Source organism: Symphalangus syndactylus, chromosome 6 (assembly GCF_028878055.3).
Source record: "Symphalangus syndactylus isolate Jambi chromosome 6, NHGRI_mSymSyn1-v2.1_pri, whole genome shotgun sequence".
NCBI lineage: Eukaryota > Metazoa > Chordata > Mammalia > Primates > Hylobatidae > Symphalangus > Symphalangus syndactylus.
In genome coordinates this window covers 44,120,229-44,142,861 of record NC_072428.2, presented here as the reverse complement: position 1 = coordinate 44,142,861, position 22,633 = coordinate 44,120,229, and the positions used below count along the sequence as shown (strand labels likewise).

Below are 22,633 nucleotides of genomic sequence, written 5' to 3'. Positions count from 1 at the left end.
GCATTTCATTGGCTCTGGTTTGGGCCTGAGCCGATGACTGGGGCCACAGAGGTGGAGACTGCTGATGGCTTAATCTAGTCATGTGTCCCACCTCTGGGGCCAAAAATTGGAGGCAGTCTCATCTAGAAGCCCGCGGTAGAGAATGGAGGATTTGTAGCAGATCCTACAGGGAGATGAGGGTGAGGGGGTAGTCAGGGCTAGACAGAGGAGAGTTGCTGTATTTTGTAGGAGGTAGAGATATTTAAGTAGGAGAATGATAACATGAATTTTGTATTTTAAGATGCCACTTTGCCAGTTGTGGAAAAAACATGTAACTTTTTTTTTCTTTCTTTCTTTTTTTTTAAGACAGTCTCGTTCTGTCACCCAGGCTGGAGTGCAGTGGTGAGATCTCAGCTCACTGTAACCTCTGCCTTGCAGGTTGAAGCGATTCTCGTGCCTCAGCCTGCAGAGTAGCTGGGACTACAGGCGTGCACCACCACGCCCATCTAATTTTTTTGTATTTTTAATAGAGATGGCATTTTGCTATGTTGGCCAGGCTGATCTTGAACTCCTGGGCTGAAGCCATCCTCCTGTCTCGGCCCCAAAGTGCTGGGATTACAGGCACGAGCCTGGTCATGAATTTTTTAAAAAGATGTGTAGGCTGCGTACAGTGGCTCACACCTGTAATCCCAGTGCTTTGCAGGCCAAGGTGAGAGGATAGGAGAGAGGTAAATGATCATGCTGTGACAAATGCTAAAATGGAGGTTTGCTTGAAAAGGCTAGGGATAGCAAAGTCGGCAGGAGCAATCTGAGTGTGACTTGAGCCCAGGAGTTCGAGACCCTATGTATTAAAAAAAAAAAAAGAGAGAGAGAGAGAGAGAAATTAGCTGGATGTGGTGGCTCATGCCTGTAGTCCTAGCTACTCAGGAGGCTGAGGTGGGAGGATCACTTGAGCCCCAGGAGTTTGAAGCTGCATTGAGCTATGATCGCACCACACACACCAGCCTGGGCGACAGAATGTGACTCAGTCTCTTTTAAAAAGGTGATTGTAGTTGTTCAGAGGACAGATATTGGGAACCTAAACTAAGACAGCAACAATAGGGATGAATAGTGGGGAGGGGATTCAAGAGATGTGTCTGAACTATAATTTAAAGGATTTGTTAACCAATTGGAAAAGAAGATTTAGACAAAGAGAGAAACCACAGAACCACAGAAGAACCACTAAGAATTCCAGTTTGGGAAATGGGGTGGATGGTGATACCATCAGTGAGATTTGGAATATAGATCATTAAGAGGGTTTTGGACAATTCATTTTGGACATGTTGACTTTGAGATGTGTTGAAGGCATCCAGAAAGCAACATCCAAGGGCAGATGAACATGAATCTGGAATTTGGGAGACAGCTGGAATTCCAGTGCCCATATGATAGCTGAGAAAGGGGTGAGGAATGTGGTCATCCAAGGAGAGACATCGAGGGAGAAGAACAGGAAGAGAAGCTCTTATGGCATGGAAAATTGAGGTGGAGCAGCAGTGTTTGGGAAACAAAGGAAGATGGCTGGGTGCGGTGGCTCACACCTGTAATCCCAACACTTGGGAATGAAAAGGCAGGAGGATCACTTGAGTTCTGGAGTTCAAGACCAGCCTGGGCAACATGGCAAAACCACATCTCTACAAATAAAGAAAAAAAATAGGTGTGGTGGTGCATGCCTGTAGTCCCAGCTACCTCAGAGGCTGAGATAGGAGGATCTCCTGAGTTGGGGAGGCAGAGGTTGCAGTGAGCTGAGATTGCGCCACTGCACTCCAGCCTGGGTGACAGAGTAAGACCTTGTCTCAAAAAAAAAAAAAAAAAAAAAAAAAAGAAAAGAAAAGAAAAAGGAAGAGAGAGTTTCAAAGAGGGGTGGTCAACTATGTCCTGTGATGCAAAGAAATTAAGGAAGTTAAAAGCCAAAAGTATTTTTGGCTCTGTAACAGGGATTTAACCACTAGGAGGGCTCTGCCATCCTAACAAGAGCCAGCTTATAGGGTTCAGGGTGAGTGAAACTGGAGGATGCAGACAGAAAAAGTATGGATGGATCACTCTTAAAGAAGTTGGATGGTAAGAGACAGGGCAGTGGCTCAAGTAGATGTGTCAAAGTTTTTTCATTCTTTTTGTGATTTGTTTCCTTTTCTAAGTTCGGTTTGATGAGAGAAGTTTGACTACAATTAATGTTGCAGGAAAAACTAAAGGAGAGAGAAAGTCTGAAGATAAAAGATAGTGATTTTTCCATAGAGACAGAAAGCAAATTAGCAGTTGCTGGGGACTGTGAGGAAGGGGGACTGGAGTGACTGTTTAATGGGCGTGGGTTTCCTTTTGGGGTGATAAAAATGTTCTGAAACTACGTGTGAAGCAGCTCCCATATAAGAAAGAAAAATGTTCTGGAACCAGATAGTGGTGGTTGTACAACACTGTGAATTTACTTTAAATTTTATTTTATTTTATTTTGAGACAGGGTCTTGCTCTGTTACCCAGGCTGGAGTTCAGTGGCATAATCTCAGCTCACTGCAACCTCTGCCTCCCAGGTTCAAGAGATTCTCGTGCCTCAGCCTCCCAAGTAGCTGGAATTACAGGTGTGTGCCACCACACCTGGCTAATTTTTGTGTTTCTAGTAGAGATGGTTTCACCATGTTGGCCAGGCTGATCCTGAACTCCTGGCCTCAAATAATCTGCCCACCTTGGCCTCCCAAAGTGCTGGGATTCCAGGTATGGGCCACCGTACCTGGCCAACTTTATGACAACTTTATAACAACTTCACTACTCCTATTTGATGAAAGAGGAAGCTGAGCATCAGAGAGACTTACTTATCTGAGGTCATACAGCTAGATTTGATATTCCACCCCAAGCTGGTTTAACTACAATGCCCAAACCCTTAACCCTCTCATCTGGCCTCTATAGCTACAAGATTTCATAAGTACATATGTTGATAATGTGAATTGATCCATATTCTCCAAGGTATAATGGCCCCAATCCCTGGATAATGAGAATGTCTTTTTTGATTTTTACATTATTCCTTTTGATTGACCTTTTTGATTGGGTACAGCTTTGATTATAAAAAAGATAAAGCCTATTTTTAATACAAGGAGGAAACGATGTTAGAGGTAGGGCACTTCTCTGAAGACGATGTCATAGGCATGTAAGCAACCACTAGCGAGGATGTGAAACTTCACGGGGACGTGGGTGAGTCTATTGCAGAATGTGGAAGGAGCATGAACTGCAGCAATAAGGAAGACTTTCCAAGGTGGTGACCTGTAGCACAGTCTTCTCACTAGGTGGAAAGGAACAGGGAGGGCCTTTTACAAGTGGAGCACTAAGCCTGAAGCCGAGCTCAGGAGGGATGGGGGAGGAACGGACAGACAGGCTGGATCCATGGGGTGATGTTTCATGCCGTCTCTTTCCTAGTCCTCCCTCTGCCCCTCTTCCAGTTCCCATTCCCCTTCCTCTGCCCACAGTGAGCCATGCAACATAAATTTGCTTTGCTCTCTGCTGTCAACAGAGCAGCTATAGCCTTGTTCTAAGATGCTTCCCTTGGTCCTTAGGGAAATAGAAAACCTCGAGGGCTGGCCGCTCAGGCATTCTTAGAAGGCCTCTGTGGCTCGTGCCTTCCCACTTTGTTCTGGGATCCTGTGACTCTCGGGCACAGACCCAGCGCAGCCTTCACTCAATGGCTTCTTTGATTTTCTCCCAGTTGGACTGTCAGAGATTGTTGGCCAGTGGGAAGAATGCTGAGTGGTAAACTGTGCAGAGAAACAACTATTGCATTTCTACCAGAAGTCAAATTTCTTTTCAGCCTTGCCCTTACACTGAAGGATCAGACCCCTGCACTTGAGATATTGCCTAAACCAGTTTGCCCAATCTGCCACTTACCTGATGACCAGCAAGTCTACAATTCATTTCCTTTCATCTGTGTTTTACTATCTTTTGTGGGGGGGGATGGCCTCCTTTTTTTTGTTTTTGCCACTTCTTTGGCAACGTCTTTGGATATATCTGAAAGTTTTTCCTATTTGTAATAAGTATATATCACATTTGCAGTAGTTTTACTGCTAATGAGATATGTGCTTGTGATAAGTTTCAGAGTGACTAAGTGACAGGAGCTGAGGCTCAGGAGATGGACAGATCAGGGTTTGAATCCTAGTTCTGCCTGTTACTATGACTTAACCACCCTGGTCTTTGGTTTCCCCAAGTGTAGAATGGGGTTAAAAATCTCAGCCTGCCATATGGATGTTGTGAAGACAAATAAGGTAATATATGGGCCCATTGTAGGCGCCTGAAAAAACGGCAGTTTCTATTTACCTATTGTATCAGTTAAGGTTTGATCAGGGAAGCAAGATCATTAATATGGAGAAGAGGGAATTACTATAGGGATTAGAGTTCACATAATTGTGGGAGCTGACAAAGAGATTGCAGAAAGCTGTTGCCTCAGTGTTTACTTGTGGACTTGAATTGCTGTAGATCCACAGGGTCATCAGGTGAGAAGAAAATCTGATATGAGGAGGGGCAAATCAAGAGCCAGCTGAAACTTGCACACATGGATCCCTTGAGGAGAAGGTGGAATTCATGTCTATTTCTCATCATCTCTAACTTGGATGATGTGGTGACCCTTAGAAGAAGGTTGCACCTTTCACCGAATAAGTGAAACTACACCTGGCCCTAGATTCAGCAAAGCTGAAGGAGGAGAATCTGCGTGAGCTGCAGGAGCTGGAAGCCTGGCAACTGCCCCATGCCAGCAACACATGAGTGGCAGTGCTGCCTGGTGACCTGTGCTGATCTGGCACAAAGATTGCTTCCTACGGCTGGGCACAGTGGCTCATGCCTGTAATCCCTGCACTTTGGTAGGCCAAGGCAGGTGGATCACCTGAGGTCGGGAGTTTGAGACCAGCCTGACCAACATGGTGAAACCCCGTCTTTACTAAAAATACAAAAATTAGCTGGGTGCAGTGGCGCATGCCTGTAATCCCAACTACTCAGAAGGCTGAGGCAGGAGTATCACTTGAACCTGGGAGGCAGAGGTTGCAGTGGGCTGAGATCGCACCACTGCACTCCAGCCCGGGCACCAGAGTGAGATAGAGTCTCAAAAAAAAAGAAAAAAATCCTTCCTGATCTCATGCAAATATCCCTTATGGCCAGTCCTAATTCAGAACCATCCAGGAAAGGAAATTCTGGGAAACAGGTCTGGATTAGCAAGTTGTTATAATACAAAACCACCACACTTATAAATAGGAAGGAAGGCAACTAAATTAATTGAGAGCCTTTACATATGCCATCTTATTTGATCTATGCTCTGATCTGACAAACATAGGGTTATTATCTCCATCTACTGGCTGGCTCCAATTCACACCATTAGGGAGCACATAGGTTGGAATCCAGGTTGTTGGAGGCTGAGCTCTTTTCACGGGAATTTGACCAGTGAAGCTGGTTTGGGCTCTTCTATTTGGGAACTTGGTTCCATCACAGTAATGCTTGGAATGCCCCTGTGGACCTCGTTCTTCTGAAAAGGAGGAGAACACCCCTTCTGAACCAATCAGAGCCAGTGCTGCCCTAGGTTGTCTCTTGGCATCTAAGCTGTTCCTAGGAGAAAGCTTTTAAGAGAAAAGTAGGTAGGAATTTAATTTTCATTTAAAAGTATTAATCCACTCCAAAATGTTCTGCACTTAGAGAGAAGCTTAATGTGAGGGCTGATGCGTGAAAGTAGTTGTGGGGAGGGGATAATAGGGGAGGAGGTCAGGATGATGTAACTTTCCCAGAGGTAAAAAGTATAAATTCCTCTGAAATTTCATATGGGCCCAGGTCTATAACTAGGGCTCAGACTCATTAGCAAAATAGTTGCTGGATGGTACAAGCACTTGTCTGGTTTATTTTTTGTTTGTTTTTAAATAGTTTCCTTTTATTCTTTCAACAAGCATTTCCTGACACCTCCCACCTGCTGGGTGCTGTTTAAGCAATGTGCGTTGGGGTTACAATGTTGCATACCACACGGAGGAGCCTCCTGGAGAGGTTTAAAGTCAAGGGTGCAGATGAGTTGCTCCTGTCTTCACATGGGTTCCTGCAAAAGCCGACCCTGGGATAAAAGTCTGAACGTTAGCAGTTTATCGGGAAGTAACCCCAGGAAGCACCAGTAAGGGACCGGGGAAGTGTGATGGAGAAGTGGCAGGAGGAAGCCAATACAGGTTACTGCTGTGACACCTGGGGCCCAGTCCTGCTGGGGCTCCCTGAGGCAGAGCTAGATAGAGAACTCACCTTTAAGACGTCTCACCCGGAAGGGTGAGAAATTGGGGGTATATATCCACAAACCCTTGCCCACACTGTGTTGAAGGTTGCTCTCTGTGGTGTTAAATCACCTATATTTCTGGTCTGCACTGTCCATTGGCTGAGCTTGCTGCTGAGGCTGGGGGAGAACCCTCAGGCAGAGTCCAAGATGTTTGCATTAGAAAGCCAGTGGCATATATGGAAACCAGCTGCCTGTGCTAGATCTACCTGACATATGTACACGTGTCCTTCCTCCCTTCCTAACTGCTCTCAGCGTTCACTCAGGTGTTCCCCCTCTCCCATGCAGCCCAGGTGTCTCAGGGAAGCTGAGTCCACCCCAGCTCTAGGAGGGGGCCTTGACTGGCATGGACAATCAGCACAGTCCATTCCTCTGGCTATGGCATCAGTTCAACTGGGCATGTGACCCACTCCAATCCGATGAAGCTCAGGACCATGCTTGGAATGCTGGGCCAGAAATATTCTTTTGGATAAGAAAGTGTGTGGCAATGAGAGCAATGACACTTGTTACCATGAGGAAAACCAGTCTGAAGAGAAGCCGACAGAGAGGAGGGCAGAGCTGAGACAACTGCTGAGAAAGGTGGCTGGAGCTTTCACCCCTGCAGTCTTCAGTTATAGGAGTTTCTTTCTCTATTTCTCTTCTTGTGGTCAGGTTTCCTCCATTGCACATGGCACACAATTGTTGGTAGCCCTAACTTTCATGGAAAGAGAGCCTCTCTCACTGTGTATCTACACACTGGTCTTAAAGAATTCTGCTTGGACCAGGTGCTTGGCTGTTGGACTGATCACTGTTGGGGCTTGATGGTTCACCAGGCCTGGGAACTGTGTCCAGTTCTGTAGCCAGGAGGGCAGGGATGTTACCAAAACAAGGAGGAATGGAGGAGCTGGCCAATTAATTCCCTCCTCCACATACAACAACTATCTTCCACAGTCCCCTGTGTGGTTCTTGCCACCTCTCTAGCTTCATCTTGGATTACTTTCATGTTTTATTCCCTGCCGCATCCCCTCTACTAAGAATAGTGCATGAAACGTGGCAGGCACTCAGTCAGCATCTGCTCAATGAATGAAGGAAGGAATCTCTTGCAGTTCCTGGCTCTGCCCCTCATCTTTGATTCTGTGTTTCAGTTGCTGCCTGTCCTGAGCACTCACCATACTCCTTCCCATCTGCCTGCCACTCATCTCTCACGGCTCAGCGGAAGGGATGCCACCTCTGTGAAGTCTTCCCATTCCCCTCAGCCTCCTCACTGTCCCCCAGCACTCCAGATAGATCTGGGGAGGCAGTATTGGGAATTGTAAAGAGCACGGGCTTGGAAGTCCACCAATTAGATTCATTTTGCCAGATGCTGGCCCCTAGGAGACTCCGGGCCGGTGGTTTCCCTTCTCCAAAATCCCATTTTCTCATCTCTAAGGAGTGGGTGAAAATAGTACCTGCCTTTATAACATACACACAAGTCTGAGGCTGGGGACTAGGCAAGTCCCTGGCCAAGAGTTGCTTACAGAATTGATGCCTCCTATAGATTCTAGTTCTCTATACTCTTAATGGTATCATCACCAAGTATATTTACTCACAAACCCTTACATATGATTTATTATGTGCCTGGCACTGTTCTAGCATGCATCTTCCCATTACTATTCCCCTCTACCTGCTGCGCAAGGAGGTTAAGTCACTTGCTCAAGGTCACACAGTTAATAAGTGGCAGAACTGGGATTCAAACCCAGTAATCTTGACTTCAGAGTCTGTGCTATTAATGGCTTCACTATGATGCCTCCAGCCTAACTGCACTGTACATATTTCTGGGGTGAACACATGATGGGTGGATAGACAGATGAACTTGATTGAGTTCCCTCCTTGGACTAGAACAGAGAAGAATATTCCTGTCCTTGCCTCTAGCCAGCTGTTCTGGGAAGGGTTTGGAAGTACAAGTTGAAAGCTGTCTCCCAAGATCCATCAGTTACAGCAGCTCTGTAATGGGCTTCGGGTTTATGTGGACAGGAATCTGCCCAGGCTGCAGGTGTGGCCCAGCCTGCCACGAGGGTGCTCTGGGTTTTGTGGCATCGTTTGATCTCTAGAGGTCAGAATTATATTCTGCCCCTGGAATTCACAATTGTCTGTGAATCCCCAGTCTATCTGGGGCTAAGGCTAGACTACTTACATGACCCTATGTTTCTTCCCCTCTCTTCTGCACACCCACTCTGTCTCTGTTTGCTCTGGTTGCTACATCTAGCTGGGATGTCACCTCTTGCCTGCAGCCACAGCTCTTTGCTCTCCAGCACTGACTTTCTCACCATTGCTGGCAACGTGCACACATTCCCCAAAGGGCTGGGGTGCCTCCGAGGGCATTACTGACTTCAGCAGGTCCCAGACAGGTGCCATTTTTCTCTAAACCACCCCTGGAAAAGCCTCTTAAAGCGTGGTAGGCCTGATGAGTTTTTAGTGACCTTGAAAACTTTTAGATGTTTTATCCATGAACAAGCGGTTTGTTCTGAGGTCTATGAAGATGATAAAGAGCTTGAACAAGGCCCCAGGGATTTTGCTTCTCACATACTGCTGAGTCTGTCTGCGGGAGATACAAATGTTTCCACTTCCTGGCTTAGAAAGTCCTCCAAGGACAGCTCCCAAAGTGCCCGGGGCCAATCAGCCCTTTCTCATCATTTAACAAGGTCACTGGACTCTGTCTAGATACCAGCCTTCCTCTTCCTTCCGAAAGACCAAAGCACTTTGATAGCAGCTTGGGGAGGAAGCCAGTGAGAACCACATTCACTGTTTTCCCTTCTCTGGAATCTATGGCCTTCAGGAAGAGATCCAGAGCCTGGTGCAACTGTCTTCTCTGCCATTCAAACATCTTGAGAGGCACCCTGGCTTCATTACAGAAAATCTCTCATCAGGAGTCCACTTAGTTCAACTCTGACCTTTCTTCAAGCATAGTGCTAGGCTGGAAATAAAAGGAAGCCAGAACTGCCACCCCCACAGTCCTCTGAACACCATCAGGTGGATAACCGATGATGCCCGCAAGCACCAGCTGGGTTCTTTCAGGGGGAGGCATGCATAGTGCTGTGGAGGCCATTGCTTCCGTCTGAGATGAAGCTATATTTAGGGATGAATCTGGGCCTTCCTTCTCTTCCTCCCTCTCATGCTAAGTGGCCATCTGCATCTCCCAGACAACCTCCACAAGCAGCATCCTGGAAAAGTGGCCTGGGGAAGAGGTGGCTATTAAATATAGACTATTGAGCCTGCTGCATAAAGAGATTGAGTTAGTCTGTCATGCTAAGAGTGAGAAAGGGACATTGCATGCCTGGAACACACTTTTTCACTCAGTCTGTGACCATCAGAAGCATCCTTCTGTCTCTGGACCTCCGTTTCTTTCTTTTTTTTTTTTCTTTTTTGTTGTTGTTGTTGTTGCTGAGATGGAGTTTCACTCTTGTCGCCCAGGCTGGAGTGCAGTGGTGTGATCTCGGCTCACTGCAACTTCCAGCTCCTGGATTCAAGTGATTCTCCTGCCTCAGCCTCCTAAGTAGCTGGGATTACAGGTGCGCACCACAACGCCCAGCTGATTTTTGTATTTTTAGTAGAGACAGGGTTTCACCAGGTTGGCCAGGCTGGTCTCAAACTCCTAGCCTCAGGTGATCCACCTGCTTTGGCCTCCCAAAGTACTGGGATTACAAGCATGAGCCACGGCACCCAGTCTCTTTTTCTTTTCTTTCTCTTCCTTTCTTCCTTCTTCTTTCTTCCCTCCCTCCCTCCCTCCTTTCCTCCTTCCCTCCCTCCCTCCTTCCCTCCTTCCCTCCCTTCCTTCCTTCTTCTTTTCTCTCTCTCACTCTTTCTTTTTTCTTTTTTCGAGACAGAGTCTTGCTCTGTTGCCCAGGTTGGAGTGCAGTGGTGTGATCTCGGTTCACTGTAACCTCCACCTCCTGGGTTCAAAAATTCTCTGGCCTCAGCCTCCCAAGTAACTGGGATTACAGGTGTGTGCCACCACACCCAGCTAATTTTTGTATTTTTGGTAGAGACAGAGTTTCACCATGTTGGCCATGCTGGTCTTGAACTCCTGACCTCAAGTGATCCACCCACTTCAGCTTTCCAAAGTGCTGGGATTACAGGCATGAGCCACCACACCTGGCCTCTTCTTTTCTTTCATCTGCTAGGTAAAGGATTAGATAAATATTCCTCTAAAGTTTGCCCTAACTTTAGATCTTTCATTTGAAGAGCTGCGTTGTATAACTCCTAGACATAGTCACAGCCCAGCAGGACATCCCATGGTGACTGCTTAGTCCAGAGGAAGGTGAGTTGTAACATCCTTAACCCATTCCTCTTCACCCTCCAGGAAGATGGTCAGCAAGGGTGGCTTGTGTGAGGTGGTGAGTGGCTCTGGCCACTGGCTCAAGAAGTCCCCAGGTTTATCTCCCTCCATGCAGTTAGCCCTTCTCATTTCCCAGATTGCCCTGCATCCGAGGAAAAGCTCACCTCTCAGCCCTCAGATGCACTCACCTAGCAAGAGTATTTCTTATCTGAGCCCTCTGAGTTAAAAAGATTGGGAGTAGGGTAGGGGAGAGGAGACAGAGGTTCTGGGAATGCATTGGTAAGTTCTAATTTTTAAGTTGCTTGAACTTCTGTGCTGAGCAATGCTATCTTTGTTAAACTTGGTTGGCCCACAGTGTTCCTGAAATAGCATTAAGCTTGTTTTAATCTGAAGGGAGAATGTTGTGCTATTGGTAAGGTGATAAAACTATAAAAAAAAAAGAGTAATAAAGAATACAGCTCCCACAGCATTGTGGTCTTCTTTTCTTCTTCCTCTTCTTCTTCTTCTTCTTCTTCTTCTTCTTCTTCTTCTTCTTCTTCTTCTTCTTCTTCCTTCTTCCTTCTTCTTCTTCTTCTTCTTCTTCTTCTTCTTCTTCTTCTTCTTCTTCTTTTCTTCTTCCTCTTCTTCTTCTTCCTCTTTTTTTTTTTTTTTTTGAGATGGAGTCTCGCTGTACGAGCAATTCTCCTGCCTCTGCCCCCTGAGTAGCTGGGATTATAGGCATGTGCCATGATGCCCAGATCATTTTTTGTGTTTTTAGTAGAGACAGGGTTTCACCATGTTGGCCAGGCTGGTCTTGAACTCCTGACCTCAGGTGATCCACCCATCTCTGCCTCCCAAAGTGCTGGGATTACAGGCCTGAGCCACCATGTCTGGCCAGCATTGTGTACTTCTGATTATTTATCTGTTGCATTATAAGTTACATGAGTGCAGGAACCACATTTGGTTCGCAGTAGGGTTTGTTAAGTGAATGAATGACTCTGTCTCCATCTCTATCCACAACATAGGTGTCTCAGGTCCAGGCCAATAGCAAGAGGCTTTATGTCCAGTGCAGTCAAGGTGGGGACAGATGTAACACTGCTTCCTGAAGCTCCTCACTGCCTTGGGTTTTCTATATCACTCTTCTAAATAAGGTAGGGCCGGGCCAGTGGAGTCTCCTCTCCCTTACAGTGCCCTGGCCTGAGCTTGACAGACTGTTTGGATAGCATGGGAGTGGGTCAGGCCTAGAGCAGCTCTTTCAGAGTTAGACTTGACCTGTCAAGTATGCTAGAGGCATGGGCAGTGCTGTAGAGGCCCCAGCACATAGTGGTTAGGCATGTAGATTCTGGAACCAGATCTGGCTCAAATCCAGACTCTGATACTTACTAACCATGTGATGTTGACCAGTTGCTTTACCTCACTGGTCTCAGTTTCCACATCTGTGAAATGGGATGATGATACAATACATACCTGTCAAGCCAGGCTTAAATGAGATCACATGTGAAGGGCACTCCCCAGGCTGGCATTACAGGCAGATTTCCATCAGAGTGGAGTGCTGGCCCTCTGAGAGTACAAGCTGACTGGGCCTTGCAAACTGGGCAAGAACAGCTTTTGCTGGAAAGTTCATCTATAGGAAGTTGATTGAATTCTGAAGAGAGAGCTAAGAGAGCTGCCAGGTAGGCCAATCCCTGGTAAACACCAAAGGGCTGAGAGTAGGATCACATGGCAAGAAGTAGAGCAGAGAAAAAAAAAATAATAAGCTGCAGGTTTGGGGAGGCAAACTGTTCTGTTTGCACTTGTCTGGCAAGGGAACATGCTGTCTCCTGGAGGTGGTCTTGTGCTGGGGAAATTCCAGCAGCCTGGAGCCGCAATACTGTTTCTCACTGCTCAAGCCTGCCTGTTTTCCTCTGCCTAGGTAGCTCAGTTCCAAGAACACTTATTGATGCTTACACTGGGCCAAGCCCTGTGATGGGCCCTGGGTTCCAGAGGTGAGTCAGACGTGGTTCCTGCCCGTGGAGTTCCCCATTTCATGATAACTGCTACAAGAGCCGTTTAAACACAAGGTGTTTTACAGTAGTTAGAGTCTACAGAGTGCTTCCGATTGCTCACTAGGCCACACTCCATTCACACTATGTTGTCTGTGAATGTTGCTCTCTGGAGCTGTGGGAGGTAAGGGTAACCCGGGAAGGTGGGCAGAGAAGAGATTAAGATAGGGATCTGACAGCCAAAGATAGAGGGTGTTCAGGTGATCTGACCAAGGTAACACAGGCAGTCTGCACCACCGCCCCCTTCCCACTAGCTTTAGCCTAAGCAAGGCCAGGTGAAGGGAAGATCCTATTAGCTAGCAAGGAGGTTTGCGGAAGCTCAGGGTGGTCAAGGAGCCAAGCAAAGAGGGAGGTCCACAGGACGTACACAGTCGGTACTAGAAGTGCCATGCTGCTCCCCCATGTCCAAAAGGGGATGCGGTGGCTTGCCTTCCAGCTGCCTAGACCAAGAAGCGTGAGGCCCAGCCCCTCGCCGCTCCCTTGATACCCGCATACCAACACCGGGGGTTTCATCTCGCAGCGCCACCACACCCCACTCCCAGCAGCCCTCCCCTGGTCTCCGACCTGCGCGGGTCAGAGTGGGAGCGCCCGGCCACTCCCTGCGTTCTGGGCCGGGCTACAGCCCACGTGCGCCGGCGGCAGCGGTGGTGACAGCCGGCCTCACCGGGGCGGGGCGGGCTCCGTGCTGTCCTGTTATTGGCCGTGCCGCTGTCGGGGGCGTTCCCCAGCCCGGTCCACCGCGCGGCGCAGAACCGCAGGCGCTCGGCTGGCTAAGCCTGCGCGGGGCCGCCTCGCTCGCTCCCAGCTCCGTCAGTGGCCCGCGGGGCCCGATCGCTGCGCCCGCGGCCAGGGCCGAGGCAGGCGCTGACCCGGGGCCGGGCAGCCCGCACGACTTTCGGTAAGGCGGGGGCGGCGCTGGCCTCCGGGTGGGGAGGGCGGGCGGGCGCGGGTGGGGACCGTGCCAGCCCCGGCTGGACTCTGCGCCGTGTCCAACGCCCGGGAGGGTCAGGTGCTGCCGCAGCATCCTCCGCCTCAAACCCACCCGGCGGGGCGCACAGTGAGCAGGTGGCGCTGCGGGGAAGCCCGGGGCAGCCCTGGCCGGCCTCTGAACCAATTAGAACGCAATAAAAGCCTCCCACCGGCACGCCGAACTACCTCTTACTCCGCCCCGCAACACCCAAACCCTGCAGTTCCAAGCCTAGAAAATCGCAAGCGCCAAAACGGGGTGAGAGTGACGCGCCTGCAGTGCCGCCTGTCACCGGGCAGAAGACCATCCCCAAACTTCCCAGGATTGGGGCTCCGAGCCTTGCACGCCCCGTTCCAGCTCTTCACTGGGCGCCCTTTTCCCCCTCCCTTGTCCCCTCCCTCTTTAGTAACAGGAAGTTAAGTTGGGCCAAATGTCAGTGGCCTGGCCGGCCGCGGGCTAGAGCCGAGTCGGGATGGGGTCGTGGCAGTGGTCCGAGGGGCAGCGGCACTGTCCGCTCTGCATCGCGTCGCCCGCATCCCCAGTAGCCCGCACTCGCTCCAGGCCCAGGAGCACCCCCGCGGGGTGTCCGCGGCGCCCGCCTTGTAGGTGCCTGGCTGGCCCCGGGGAGAGGTGGGATCTTGCCCACAGCGTCTAAGCCGCTGCCGGGCCAGACGGGGCAGGTGGGGTTAATTTTACTCACCGCCAGCCTCACTGGCAGAGCTGGGAACGGCCTTTACTGGATGGGGATGAGGGGATGTGGAAACCAGAGTAGTGTGTCTCCTTTCACATTGTTTATTCTGAGGCCTGGGTTCTTAAAGAGGAAAGACCTTTTATTTGGGAACCTGTAGGGCTCCACCAGGCCTACAGCACTGTGCTGGCTCTCTTGCTGTAATTGTCGCCTGTTAACTACAGTCTACAATGATTTTGGTGAAGGATGAAGTCACTAGCCAGGCCCCTTGTGGGCTGGTCCCACGGGAGAAAAGCCAGAGGCGAATTGGCCCTCCAACGTTTGTGCCAGGTTCCCTGACACCTGCACTTAATCTGTTCTGCTCCACCTCCCCAGTGGCAGTCGACCCAACAAGTGGGCCTCTGGTCTCCAGGGCAGTCCTGTGCAATGCCCTGGAGACTCTCATACAGTGAGAACTCACTTTCTTCATGCAGAGAGAAGACGGATTTATTAAGTGCCTACTGGGCAACAGGTCCTGTCTTGTGGCACTTTTGCAGCCAATTTCATGGTTATTCTCCAAAAACGCTGAGAGTTTTGCCCTCCCCATTTTAGAGATGGGGAAAGAGGCTCAGGTATGGTAGGTGCCCAAGGTCACACAACAAGTATCTGAGCCAGGTCCTGGCCCTGTCAGTGTAAGTCCAGTGCTCCTGTTTCATGGCTGTGGGAAGTGGTGTGCTGTGTGCAGGACCATGGCCCCATAGCATGCTGACTAGAGCCTTCCAGCCTCTGAAAAGATGCTCTGCACCAGGATTTCAGGGGATGCTTCTTTGGCAAAACAGTTGAAGTGACCCAGGTTAGCCAAGTTGTTCAACCTGCAAACCCCTTATCCTCCCCCTAGTCAAGAGTAGTGGATAGTGTTGGCCAGATTGCTATGGGGAGGGAATGGGTGCTATTTTGGAAGGAAGCCTGCTTCTACCATTGACCTGGCCTTACCTCTGAGAAGCTGGCTTCTGGTATAGTCTAGGAGGACTGTGTTAGCTGAAATAACCTCTACCTTAGGACTGATTCTAGTTTCGTGGGGCTTTTGGCGGGGTGGGGGGGGGCAGGTGTTGGGGTGTAGTGTTATGGTTGTGGGGTAATCGAAATCCAGTTGGAACATACCTCTATAAAAACATGACATCACTTTTATCTCCACCCCCTTCTTCCTTTAGGCCTAGGGCTCTGGCTTTCTGCTCATCCCCTCTTTCAAAAGAAAATTATGATAAGTCATGATTTTCATGACTTATTTTCATGATGTCATGAAAACTGATACCAATCAATTATACTTTAGTATAAATCAGCTTTTAAGAACTATGCCTGGTTGTGGCTGTGGCCATTGGAGGCCCATTCCCAGGCTGCAAGGAGCAGCCATATGATCCCAGATTCCTCCTCTGCCTATAATTGGGATATGTTTCTATTCTCTCCACCCACACCTGGGTTTGCCTCCCAGCCATGGGCCTGCCCCCTTTGCTTCCCACTGCTGAAGTGTAGAGGTCTTGTCTTCTTGGTGGAAACCTTGGCTCTGGCAGGACGGGACGTGGTATGGGTAAAAGAATAACTCGGTTAAACATGGCTGATCCTAGATGTCCTCTGAGGGCTAATAGTCTCTATTCTTTAAAGAGTCAGAGAAGAGAATACTGTTCATCATGCTGAGATGTTTCATTCTTTACATCATTCTATTGTTTCATTCTGCCTCTAAAGAAGTAAGTGGGGTTAACTGCGTTTTACAGATGAGGAAGCTGAGACCCAGAAAGGTTACAACTTGGCCAGGTGTGGTGGCTCATGCCTGTAAAACCAGCACTTTGGAGGCTGAGGTAGGAGGATCGTGTGAGGCCAGGAGTTCAAGGCCACCTTGGGCAACATAGCAAGCCTGCTGTCTTTAGTAACAACAGCAACAAAAAAAGTTACAACATGCCTGCATCACACAGCATGTATGAGTGAGGTTTCAGTGTGGAGAATTAAATGCCATGGGAAGCAGGAAAAGCCTGTGGCTGTCTCTGCACTCTGGAGGCTTGGCAGGCACAGCTCCTCTGCTGCGCAGTCATCTCCCTTATCCGTGGTTTCACCTTTCGAGGTTTCGGTTACAGTCAGCCATGGTCTGAAAATATTATAGTATTTTGAGAGGGACGGAGACCACATTCACATAGCTTGTATTATAGTATATTGTTATAATTGTTCTATTTTATCATTAATGTTGTAATCTCTTAACGTACCTCATTTGTAAAGAAAACTTAATCGCTCCTGAATGTATAGGAAAAAACACAGCATATATAGGGTTTGGTACTATGCAAGGTTTCAGGCATCTACTGGGGGTCTTGGGATGTATCTCCCTGAGATGAGGGGGGCTACAGTACTTACTCTTTCTCGCCCTATATTGTAATTATTTATGAACATGCCTTCTCACCTCACTATGAAATGGCATTTAAAACACTCATAAACTTGGCAGATTTATTTTCTGGTTTCGCAAATCCTCTGTGCTCTTTGCTCTGTATTTCCTTAGCCTTTACGCGAGCTATGTCCATGAGGGTATCTACCAGGATGTATTGCAGTCCTCTCTCAAAAATATTACAAACATTTTCACATATACAAAATCATAATAGCATAATCAGCCCCATATGCTTACTACCCAGCTTCCACAGTTATTGAGATTATGCCTGGGTGGCTTCCTCTCTCTCTTTTTCTCCCTTTCCGTCTGAAAGGAATATTTATTCCTGAGATATTTTAAAGCAAATGTCTAATGTCATGTCATTTTGCCTCTATATAATCCAGTATACAACTCTTTTAAAAAGGACATCGTCTTGCATAACCACACTTCGCTACGGCACGTAACAGAATTAACTGTGCTTCTTAGACATCACCTGTCCACATGCAGATATCCTTGATTGTGTCAGAAATGACCTTTAGAGTTGGTTTGTTCGAATGAGGATCCAGTCTGTATGCCACATTAGGCTATTGGTCCTTTTATGCCTGGTTTTAGTTTAGAGAAGAACCCCCTCTTTAGCCATTACCCTCTGTGTTAACTGCCCATCTCCCCCACTACACAAGGAGCCCCTTAAGACGAGCCCACTTCTTGGCTGTGCTGGATCCTCAGCACTGAGAGCCATGTCTGGGACACGTAGAGGCTCCATAAGCATTTGTCCAGTTGTGTCATAGCCACTCAGGAAATGTGCTTTGAATTAATGAACCCAGTCATGGATTTGTGTGGCTACCAGTGCATGTGCTTAGATAAGAGGTTTTAAAAAAATGACTTGCTTACGTATGGACGTTTCCTCAGCACGCGTCAGTCTGTAAACATCCTAAAATAATAGAAGAACTATCTGCTGCTCCCCCTCACTGTGCTGTTTGTGGTGGGGAGCCGAGGCAGCTGCGTTTGTGCCTTGATCAGCAACCGGCCTCCACAGGTCACATGTGGGGCTGATGGAGACTGAGGTCACTTCTGTCCAAGCTTTGAATTCTGCCACAGGAGTGACCATGGTACGACCCAGAAACTTGTTCCTGGGCTTGGTGGAGACCACTCACCTTTTCTTCTTCCTTCTCTCTCTGGACAGTGCTGCTTCTCCTGTGCCTTCCAGAGCCTTCTCTAACCTGCCTTACTCTTGGGCAAGTTGTGGTGCCTTCTTCAAATCACTATTCATCCACAACTGGGGCAGGTCGTGATGGAAAATAAGTGTTTATAACCTTCAAGTGTCTTGTCTGAATTTGTTCTATAGAGTTAGTACCACCACTGGCACCTTTGTGGGTGACCTAATGAAGGAGACCAGAGGCTCAGGAGGGCAGAAGAAGATGTACCTGCGTCTCTTGGTAATGGACTTAACACCTGGTTCTTTCACCAGATGTCCTTAGGGGTGCTGGACACTTTGATAGACATCTTTTACCCAGATGGGTAATGGCCCTTCCCTGCAAACAGCCCTCATCATGAAGACATAGTTTATTTGGGGCTTTTTTTCTTTTTTCCTTTTTAACACAGACAGGCTTTTAATTTTTATTTTTTATTTTTAGTAGAGACAAAGTCTTGCTATGTTGCCCAGGCTGGTCTCAAACTCCTGAGCTCAAGTAACTCGCCTGCCTTGGCCTTCCAAAGTACTGGGATCACAGGTATGAACCACTATGCCTGGCTCAGCCTTTTGCACTAGGAGAAAATCTAACAAAATTTTAAGTCTTCTGACTCTGGATGGCAGTGCTAGAGTTGATTTTTTTCCTTTATCTTTTGCTTTTTAGTACTTTTTTCCAAAATTTTTGTAGGACAAATATTTTATTTTTATAATGGAAAATCCAAATATTTATTTTCTTAAAAAAGAAGACTTCTTTCAACCAATTTGAAGTAGGTAGACAAAATTATACATGTATTTGGAATGGTTATACATGTAGATAAAGCCCCAGCACTCTTGGGATTTCGAAATTTGCTTGGATCATTATTTTCACGATGAACATATCCTGACTTCCTAAAACTTAGAAAATGCTACCCTTTTTCCCTTTCCTTTTTTTTTTTTTTTTTTTGAGATGGAGTCTCACTCTGTTGCCCAGGCTGGAGTGCAGTGGGGCCATCTCGGCTCACTGCAAGCTCTGCCTCCCAGGTTCGTGCCATTCTCCTGCCTCAGCCTCCCGAGTAGCTGGGACTACAGGCGCCCGCCACCATGCCCAGCTAATTTTTTTGTATTTTTAGTAGAGACGGGGGTTCACCGTGTTAGCCAGGATGATCTCGATCTCCTGACCTTGTGATCCACCTGCCTCAGCCTCCCAAAGTGCTGGGATTACAGGCGTGAGCCACCGCGCCCAGCCCCTCTTTCCCTTTCTACTTCCTCCTTTGCTATCCCCCAAATGAAATCTTTCTAATGTTAGGCTCTTGATTTTGATTTTTTTTTTTTTTTTATTCAGGAAGTTTGAGTCCTCAGGAGAAGATAAAATGACACAGAGTGCTAAGACAAGGCAGGGCAAATTTCCATGCTCCAGTGGCCTGTATTGTCCTCTCAGGAAAGTGCCCGATGGCCAAACACCCTGCTCCCTCACTTTGGGGTGCCTGGACTCCTCCCTCCTCTAGTTTCTGTTTTCCTCCCTACACCCTCCCCAAAGGTAGACAGCATGGCTGGCCTGGGCTGATAAGGCTTCCTCTTCCTAAAACATCGATCACGTGGCCTGAGAAATTCAGAGCCGGTGGGAGTGATAGGTGACTCCAGCCCTCTGTTCACGAACAAACTTTCATTGCAGGACTGGGCCAACCGTGGGGTCTGATTTGGAGATGCTTCCCTTCTCTGTCAGCTGGTCATGTCTCAAATGAAGAGCCTTTTGTGATGACCATGTATGGAATAGTGTCTGAAGTACCACTGCACTGTACCTGTCTTTGCATCTAAACATCACTACCATCATCACAGGACAAACTGCCCATCTCAGTGGTGTCTGGCAGTGAGCTGTGTGTATGTGGATAGTGCTGGTGTTTTTAGGGTTGAAATTTTTAGTTCTTTATTTGAGCTAATGTTTCTCTCCCCTGAGGGTCAGGGTAATTTCCCTGCCTTCCTCTTTCTCTCAAATCCCCACCTGCCAGTGGCTGTCCTGATACCTTGTGGCACCTGCATTCCTTCCAAGGCTTGGTTAGATTTCTTTTGATGAGTTACAGAGGTAAGGGCAGGCAGAAGAACCGGAGCTGTGCTTCCTGCTGGTTTGGGGCTCAGGTTTTTCTCCTTTGTTGGGTGGGAGAGGATGTCTAGTGCAGATGTTCTTTCTGCTGGCAGCAAGAGGAGGGCAGCAAGGGGTTGGACGGTGGTCCCTGGCCCCTGAGCCACTGCAAAAGCAGGTTTTTGGGACATCTCCAGACCCAAGGTCTTGACGCATACAGCCTGGAAGCCCAGCACATGCCGGAGACACGAGTAGGAGTCTAAGAACACCCTGTTCTGGCCTTGCTGCAGCAGTACCAACATGTCGAGGTGCAGAAACTACTTCTTTGCTCCCATGACTCTGAATGGCTGGCCCTGGCCACTTATCTGAATACTGACTTATCTGGTGAAGCTTTGCAGGATCTCAGTATATAGTGTGTTGGAGCTAGGATAATGAAGGGTAGGGGAGAATGAAGAAGCAGCTCTCACAAGAGCTGCCGTCTGAAACAGAGTGGGCCCAGGGTCTGCCAGGGGCTTGGTTGTTGAACCCTCATTGGACAACTGTTCATCCAAAAGGAGCAGAATGGGGGTTGGGTGCTGTGTGTAGAGTCTGTGGCTGCTGTCAAGTCAGCTCCATGTATCAGGGCAGCCAGGCTTTGCACAATCTGATGCAAAGGTAATAAGATCAAGATCTCCTTGCTTGTATGAAGGAGGTGTCTGATGGCTAAATGAAAGGAAAACAGAATAGAGAAACCCACAGGGGGATTTCCGACCTCTTTCCAGACCCTCAGGGAGAGGATTCACTCAGTCTTTTTCATCAGGGAATGTCCCATGAGACTTGTGCAGTTGGAGCCTTGGGGACCATGGGGTCCATGTCGGGAGAGCTTCCCGGCCACATGCCTGGAGTTGCCACAAATTACTGTTGTGAAGGAGGAGGAGGAGGAAGCACTGTGTGAAATTTCAGGCTTCTTCTGGATTCCAGTTTTGCCCCAACCAGGGGACCTAGAAGGTCTTGCTTGGGTGTGTTGGTTATCTTGTATCTTGGGCTTTCTTAAAAGTGACTTACCCACACATACATACATATATGTGTGGTACTCATCCCACACATACATAGATGCATAGGACTTAACCTTCACACACACACATAGATGCACGGTAAGATAGTCACTCAGTACAAAGGAAATTGGATGAAAAGTACATCTCCCTTCTTTCCTGGTCCTCCAGCCCTCAGTTCTTACCTCTTTGGCAGCTGTTGTCCCAGCCCCCTGTGGATCCTTCCAGACATAGTCTAGGCATGTCCTGGTGCCTGTTCCCCTTCTGCTCTTCCTGTGGCCTGCTGAAGAAGTGACCAGGATATAAAGAGACAGGGCCCACAGGGCTGCAGAGACTTGGCCATTGCCTCATTTGGCCAAGGCCTAACAATTGCCCCTTCCACCCTACTTTGCCAGCTCTCTCCTTTAGGAATCCTCCTGTGTTCGATTTCGGGGTTCAAAGAGCCTGGAATCTGAGAATAAACCTCAGTGGCATGCTGTGGATGCAGGTGATATAGGCAAAAACAAAAAGCACTAAGACAGACCTGGGCTCAAATCCGAGCCATGTGGCCTTGGGCAAGTTAATGAATCCTAGTATTTTAGTCTACATAAAGGAGGTAATTATACCTGTTACAAGAGCTTGATCTGGAGATGAAATTAAAATATTTGTGAAGTACCTTGCCTGGATATGCACTCCAAAATGTCAGGGTTTTTGTTGTTGTTGTTGTTTTGTTTTTTCACATTTAACGAGTGACCCATTGCCAGAATGAATGACACCGGTATGGAATCCTCTGGATGGCTTTCTGAAAATCCTCTAGGTGGGTTCCTGAGCTTTTCTTTCCCTGCAGAAGGCAGCCAGTTCTCCATTTTCTACCAAGTTGAGTTGGCCCCACTACTTTCTCCTCCTGTGGGGAGCCAACCTCCATCCTTCCCAGCCACTGGATACCTCCTCCTCCTGTGGGGAGCCAACCTCCATCCTTCTCAGCCACTGGATACCACCTCCTCCTCTGCCCTTGACCCCTGAACCCTCCTCTCCGTTTCCCTGGGCTCTGGGTTCCCCCCTCCTCCCCTCGTGAACAAGATGCTGCCTGCTGCCTGGAGAGTGCTGTGGGCTGTTTATGGCTGCTCTCTGGGGTGTTTATGTTGTATCTCTTCAGAAGCTCCTAGCAGATGTCTGTTTATTGCTGAAACTTCATCTACAGCATGAGAGGAGAGAGGCTATTTTTAAAGATCTTTAATTGGCATGGCTGCACAATACAGCTTAGATTGCCTCCAAGTTTAATTCTTCATCGCTCTTATGCTCTATCCATTATGAAACCCTTCAAATCCAGCCTGAGAGACCTTATATGTCCTGATTTTAGAGCAGCACTTAAATTTAGCGGACAGTTGTAATCTCTAAAAAAGGTAGGCCAAGGAGGTGAAGGCAACTGGCTGACTGTGTTTTGTCCAGGCCGAGACAGATGGCATGAATGAGAGCATAGAATGCAACACCCTTCCCCCACTTCTGCCCATTCTTTCCACCTGCAGTGGTTGAGGCCCGCCCTCATAGGCTGCCTGCGGATTGGCTGGGAGATCTCTAGCTCTCCCTTTCCCTTTGGACTCAGGTGGGGCTTGAGACGAAGAGAGAGTAGCGTAGTTTCAAATGGCACTGACCTCCCAGGAGGGAGGAGGCCACAGAGGCCATGAGTCACAGAGCCTTGGGATGTCAGGTTGGATGGGCCTCATGGGATCATCTAGTTCTCATCCTGG

General features: G+C 48.3%; 1 protein-coding gene across 13 annotated transcripts in view; it reads left to right on the top strand.

Annotated features, from left to right (window-relative positions):
* Positions 1-13,321: 13,321 nt before the first annotated feature.
* MICAL2 (microtubule associated monooxygenase, calponin and LIM domain containing 2) overlaps positions 13,322-22,633 on the top strand; it is a 242,395-nt gene continuing 233,083 nt past the window's right edge. For 5 of the 13 annotated variants that reach the window (XM_055282392.2, XM_063641981.1, XM_055282404.2 and 2 more), the window contains exon 1: positions 13,322-13,490. The gene's annotated coding sequence lies outside the window, so the exon portion shown is untranslated. The remainder of the gene's footprint in view (positions 13,491-22,633) is intronic. The other 8 variants (XM_063641985.1, XM_063641984.1, XM_063641983.1 and 5 more) reach the window with 4 other exon arrangements.